This window comes from Melitaea cinxia, chromosome 23 (assembly GCF_905220565.1).
Source record: "Melitaea cinxia chromosome 23, ilMelCinx1.1, whole genome shotgun sequence".
Lineage (NCBI taxonomy): Eukaryota > Metazoa > Arthropoda > Insecta > Lepidoptera > Nymphalidae > Melitaea > Melitaea cinxia.
Window position 1 is genome coordinate 1,206,142 of NC_059416.1, and position 7,667 is coordinate 1,213,808.

Genomic DNA, 7,667 nt, shown 5'->3' on the forward strand with positions numbered 1-7,667 from the left:
TAAAAGTTAGTTCGACTGTATTTTTAATTCCTTTTACCACGCTTTTTTTATTCGAAAGTTGGTTTCTTGTCATATAATTTTATTTAAATTTCAGCGAGACCTGACGAGTAATTTTAAAATTAAAAACTTGACAATGTATATTGTTTGTCTATACTTCACTTCAGCCTGTAATATCCCACTGCTGGGTATAGGCCTTTTTCCCCATGTAGGAGAAGAATTTTTGTACTTGTGTCAATATAAATTTAATTTCTTATGTTTGACAACATACATAATTATTGATGTTTCATGAATGGTCACCTTTAACGCTTTAAATAAATTTTATTTATATCAGTGCGTGTTATTATTGTTTAAAATAAAAATTCTTAAACCAGCTTACAACTAATTTATTTTATTATGTGTTGTGGCGTGTCATAATTAGAACCGCTGTTTACCTATTTGTCCTTGTGGTTTTAAATTTATCAGGTTTGATATATTTTAGTTTTTTTCTTAATAGTAACAAAAGATTATTTCACTCAATATTACCTTAATTTGTAAAATATATAAAAAAATAGTCTTGATCGGAAAATGGGCTATCCATCACAAAAATATTTTCACAATTCAAAACATCGTATTTCCTGATATTAGCGCGATTAAACAACGAAATAAACAAACTTTTCAGTTTTATAATATTAGTATGGTTAGAATTCAAAGCTATAATCTTTTTCGTTCTATAAATAATTTTAATTTGTTCATTTTTTTTGTTGGTATTATTTTAATGCTTTTTACTTATACGGTTTTAGCGCGATTGACATTTGAAACTCCCGTTCCGTCTGTTGTCCGTAATTATAACCCAGCAAGTTGGCGACCTTACTTAGATTGTCGTTTTAGCGGATCAAAGGACATCCAGAGCTCCTGGGACCGGTCGGGGGTAGGGTCAGCAACGCGCTTGCGATGCTACGATAACCGTTTACCAGGTTTGCCGACCTAGTTATATAAAAATAATGAGACGTCAAAGCATATCATTAGGTTCAAGATTATATTATTGATAAATATATTCAGTGATGCTGTATGTATGAAATGACTAATTTTATAATAATTGACTGTTTTTTCAAAAGAGTAACTGCCGAGTTTTTGCGGATTCTTCTTAGCATAATTTACATTCGAATTTGTGATAGTTCGATATTAACTATATATTTAATTTTGTTAAAAACGAATATAATTTAAATTGTTTAACATGACGATTCAATATTATTTAAATTTTTTAAATAATAAGTATAATTGAATGCAAGTGAAAACGCGGGAGTTGTCTTGTTTTATTGTTAACGCTTGACCTTTCTATTATATTTGCGTGTATTAATCTAACTTTTCATTTGACGTGCAAATAAATATTAATATACATTTTTAATAATAGATATGTATTTTCCACGTTATTTTTTTGCCGTTTCTGTAATTATTTCAAAGCTTCCATTAAATTAATTGGCACTTTATTTTATTCTTTTTATTTATACGTATTATTCCTTTGTAGCATCGCTTTAATAATCAAATTCGAAGGATTACTCGTGCTCTTCGAAGCATGGATACACAAGCGTACACCTCGCGCTCACCTGATGGTAAGCGATTAGTAGCTTATAGACGTCTGCAACACAACAAACATCGTAAGCGCGTTGCGTAATCACTACAGGAGCACAACACTGCTTGAAATTAGTATTGTTTAGCTGTGATCTTCTGTAAGGTCGAGGTACTACCCCAGTCAAGCTGCTCCATATTTTGAGCAGGATATTGACTGCTGTGCCCTACTTCAGTGAAATAAATATGTAATATATTTACCAGTTAAAAGGACACAGCCATAAAGGGCCTTACATCCTTTAGATAAAGCTTTTCATTAAGTTAAGTATGAGCTAAATTGTCTCAGCAAGTGGCGTAACATACATAAATATATTAAACTACTTATAAATTAGGTTTCACTGCGACTGACCGAACAAATTTATTACAATGAAACAAATTCGGAATTTATCGCGGTTTATTAAGTTTTTTAGATGCCCGAAGTTTCGGATACTTTACAGCAACCATGGTCACGGGAGGACATTCTCCATCATCGGTTCTCCCGTTTTTCATTGTGATGAGTGAATTTCGCGTAGACATTAGAAAAACAAATTTATTTTAAGTGGGCCTAAAACAAACTATGTACCTATTTCCTTTTTATCGGAAATCTCTGTCGCTGTAAAGACGTTATTAGGTAATAAAGCATTCTTGACCTAAATTAACGCGATTTTACAACATTATATTATACTTTACAAGTTGACTCAGCGAACTTTGTAGCGATATATACTTAGTGTCGAGAATGTGTCGATATTTTAATGGCTTTTATAAGATACTAGCTTTTACCTACGGTTTAATTATCATTGATTTTTTAAAATCAAAACTATCCTATGTATCCTCTGTCCAGCGAACTTTGTAGCGACATATACTTAGTGTCGAGAATATGTCGATATTTTTAATAGCTTTTATAAGATACTAGCTTTTACCTACGGTTTAATTCGCATTGATTTTTTAAAATCAAAAGTATCCTATGTTACTTCTAATAACTCTAAGAATATGTTTACAAAGTTTCATGATGGTTAAGGTATTAGGTTAAGTAGTTTTCGCGTGAAAGGTTAACAAACAAACTTATGAGTACCATCCACATTTATAATATTACTAGCGACCCGCCTCGCCTTTGCACGGGTACAATGCTGATACTAAATATAAAATAAATATTTGCAATGTAAGCGTTAAAAAATTTGTTTATTAATGAAATCACATAAGAAACCTCTAAAACTATCAGTGTTCCTCTATTAAGTTATGCATGTTTATTCATATAGACCTTCCTCTGGAATCACTCTATTTACTAAAGAAAATCACATCAAAATCCGTTACGAATCTTTAACGATCTAAGCATACAGATAGCGGGAAGCGACTTTGTTTTATACTATGTATTGATATTATTAGAGATTGTTTTTATACAGACGTTTTTTGTTTATATTTTTTTTCAAACCTTATCTAGACCATAACAAACTCATACTATTAAGATTGATCATAAGTTTTAGCGAGTAATTTTTAATAATATATTCTAATTATATACATTTGCTCTTTGTGTATGAAATAAGTAATAATTGGTTATAAAATGAGAGTTCAATTATTTTTTTAAATTATTTTCGCATCTGTTGTGATTGAATAGCAAATTATTTCATGTAATTGATTGAAAAAAAAAACTCGAAGAATGGAGCATGGTCGAGAGATTAGGTAAATTGTATTGAAAATTACTAAATAAAATTTATTCATTAAAGCCTTAAAAACGCTATATTTATTTTTTATTGAATAGTATTTTCATGAAATTTATAACAATGCAACAAACGCTTCTAACTGTTACTTGTATCATTGTTCAGCTTAAAACATTTGCTTCATCTACACCATAAACTGCTTTCCCTTTTTTTTGATCGATCGATTTAGTCTGTAATATCCCACTGCTGGGTGTTGAACTCTTTCTCTATCTAGGAGAAGGATCGAAGCTTAATTCAGCACGCTGATCCAATGTGGGTTGTTATATTCTGTTCTAATTGATATACCTATGCTGCGTGGTTACGGCATTAAAGAATATAGCCTCCCCCCTCTCTTCCCGTGGGTATTGTAAGAGGCGATTAAGGGATAACACAGTTCCACTACCACGTTGGAACTTACAAAGCCGACCGATGGCGGGATTACCATCCAACTGCTGGCTTTGAAATACACAGGCCAAAGACGGGCAGCAGCGTCCTCGGTGCGACAAAGCCAGCCCTGCGGTCACCAACTCGCCTGCCCAGCGTGGTGACTATGGGCAACACACATGAGTTCACGTCATTTTTGGCTCGAACTTGTGGAGGCCTAAGTCCAGTAGTGGACTGCGATAGTCTGATGTGATGATGAATTGATATATTACCTATTATGATTAAAGATCATTATCAGATATTTATGATAACAACTGGGACCGACAGGTTAACGTGATCTCCGAGGCACAGTACTGAGAGCCAAAAGGACAAACATCTAAACTGGACAGAAATAATTCTATAAACATAAATTAAATATCCATCCCGAATGGGAACTGACCCAGCGAACCGCCGGTGTGCAGTCTTCGACACGGCACACGAGCCACTACTCCAAACCGATTGTCTTAACAACAACAAATACAAAAAAAAAAAAAAATGGCTGTGTTTAGTAATGAACGTATATCTCACAATCCCTGTTTATTACTATTTCTAGCTGCCCGGACAGACTTCGTTTTGTCAAAAGTGAATAGTAGAATTTTTTTAATTAATTTATTTATTTTATACTTTATTGTACACCACAAATACACTACCGTCCAAAAGTTTGGAAGCACACCTGATTTCAAACAAAACAAAAGATTGCCGACTCCCTGCGGTAAATAATAGCAATAAAATAAAGTTTTATGACCTTTTGTGATTTTTTAACACAAAACAAAAGGACTACTAGTGCATATTCCTTGAGTTTTAACAAATTCCTGGATTTTGACGAAACACGTGTTTTATTACTTCATCCGCCGGGGACTTTCTTTCATGCATTGATGCGGTTTTATTGAAAATATTTTGTAGTTTATATCTTTTTTGGACCTTATTTAGTCACACTTGAGCATTAGAACGCGAAGGTTGTGATATTAACATCGTCTGTATTCAAAAGATTTCGACTACTTCCTTGACCGTCTTTTTTTTTTATTGAAAATGGCAAAACGCAAGCAAATCACACTTGAACAGCGAAGCGCTATTTGTACTCTGCGTGAGGAAGGCTACAGTGAACGCCAAATCGCAAAAAAACTCGGAATTTCTTGTAAAGGTGTCCACTACACCCTCGCTAGAAAAAAAGAAACTGGCAAAAATGAAGATAGAAAAAGGTCTGGTAGGCCCAAATCCACTACAAGTCAAGAGGATAACTTCATCAGAGTTCTTTCTAAACGGAATCGTCGCTTAACTGCACCACAAATTACCGCATCTCTGAATGAAACGCGAGGAACACCCGTGTCAATAACAACAGTTAAAAGACGACTACTGTCTGCGGGGCTAAGAGGTTGTGTTGCAGTTAAAAAACCAAAACTAACAATTCGGCATAAGAAAAACAGACTAGAATGGGCAAAGGAACATAAAAACTGGACAATAAACCAATGGAAAAAAGTTCTTTGGAGTGACGAATCGAAGTTTCAGATTTTCGGGTCCAATAGACGTGTTTTTGTGCGCCGATCTAAAGGAGAGAGAGCTTCAGAAGCTTGTACAGTGCCTACTATCAAACATGGTGGTGGTAATGTCATGGTTTGGGGGTGTTTCGGCAACAATAAACCCGGAAGTCTTGTGAGGATAACCGAAAAACTAAACAAGGAACGCTATTTGAAAATTCTTAAGGATTTCGCCATACCCGGTGGACTGAATCTTATTGGTCCTGGGTTCGTTTTTCAGCAAGATAACGACCCGAAACATTCGTCCAAACTGTGCCAGAACTTTTTAAGGAAGAAAAAAGATGTGAAAATCATGCAGTGGCCGTCTCAATCACCTGACCTTTCTCCCATTGAACTTGTTTGGGATGAACTAGATAGAAGGGTGAAAAATCAATCTCCTACGAGCTCAGAACATTTGTGGCAACTATTACAGAGCGAATGGAAGAAGTTAGATGAACAGTATTTTATGAAATTAATTAGTAGGATGCCTAGAATATGCGAGAAGGTAATTAAAGAGAGGGGTGGACACTTCGATGAAGCTAAAATTTAATTTAATTTTTATATTACTTATTTAATTTCATTGTTGTAGAAGTGTGTTTTGTCTATTTTTTTAATTCTGTATCAATAAAAAAAATTTAAGATGGCTTACTTTTATTTTATTTGATTTTATCTTGTTGCTTCCAAACTTTTGGACGGTAGTGTATATTACAAAAAAAGCATAAAGATAGTTACAGACAGTGAAGTACAATGGGCGGACTTATGGCTAATTAGCCATTTCTTCCAGACAACCCATATATTTTTTTTTAAAGTATTAAAACCTTCTGTGGGCCTTAAGGAACATAGCCGAATTGGTCGAGCCGTTCTCGAGTTATACGCTTAGCAACATGCGTTTTTATTTATATAGATTATTACATATATTCAAATATATATATACTACATACTATGTCAATGCGACACGAATACAACAAATGTTTTCTTAATTTATTATAATTCATTAATGTAGGGCAGATATAACTTGCTAGAAAAATCGCGAAGAAACTCCGAAGCTGTGCTTAAAAAAGAAAAATGGTATATGTATATAGACAGCAAGAAGATCCAGAAGAAGAAGAAGAATTTATCTTGAAACCTTTGATCTGAACGTTACACAGGTGAAATCACAAACGTACTTACCATTTGTATACCTTTATAAAAAAGTATAAAATCGTTCAAGGGACGTGGAGTTACAAGTAGGGTGCCATACGCTCAAAAGGGCGCACTCTTTTATGATATTTGTACGTTTTCTATTTCAAACGTTTTTCAGTCGCTTGATATTTTTATTGAGATGTTATTAATAAAAATCAATTTGTTCAAAGCTTTTCAATATAATGTACACGTTTATGTGGACCCTCACATTACACGTGTAAAGGATTTCATATCACCATCATCTTTCAATCAGTTAAGATAGTTTTTAATGTTTTTGAATATTTTTATAAACCAAGTAGCTGACCTCGCAAACGTTGTTTTGCCATATCTGCTGTTAACCCCCTTCACCCTATAACTTAGGGATATGAAAAATAGATGTTGTTCGGTTCTCAGACCTACCCAATATGCACACAAAATTTCATGAGAATCGGTCAAGCCGTTTCGGAGGAGTTTAACTACAAACACTACGACACGAAAATTTTATACATTAGATGACGTAACATAGTACATTGGTGGTTATTGTAATATGGGGCGTACATTATGTCAATAATTTATTCATTTGTATTAATAGCTTTTATGATGTCAAAAGCACAGATGATTTAGCCAATGTTACGTTTGATCATATTTTAAATTATATTAAAACATGGGCATAAGATTATTGAATAGGTACGTATAATTTATGTAAAAATAATAAGAAATTTGAGAAATTTCTTCGCTTGTATTTAGTTCATGTTTGGTTTTCGATGATTCCTTTTTAAATACAAAGCGAAGCTTGTCATATGGTCCCATTTAAATTTAATCGATATCTCATAAGTACCTTTTGAGCTATTTCTAGTAATGCGTATTAACTTGACTATCTTTGAAGTAAAACTTCTTTAAGCACGCTTGACTTGGGATATTTAATAAGTTAGGTGAATCTAAAGAAGTTTTACTTCAGTCGTGTGATCTAAACAACTTCGTTTTTTTTTTCTGCGTGATAAATATAACCACAGTTGTTTTGAGTTAGCCTATAATTGCAATGTATACTTAAAAATTATTACACTTATTTTTTTTTATAAAAAACAAATTATAAAGTTATACAAGTGTATCGCTTCCTATATTTAATAAAAAAAAAAATCTTAAAATATGTCTTATTTATTGTATTAAAACATAAAAATAATCTAAGACAAAATATAATAACATCGTATATCACAGTCGTAAAGCCACCAGATTTACAGCCGTCGTCCTGAGCGTGTTTCTTAAAAATTATTCAAAATACAAGATGAAATTT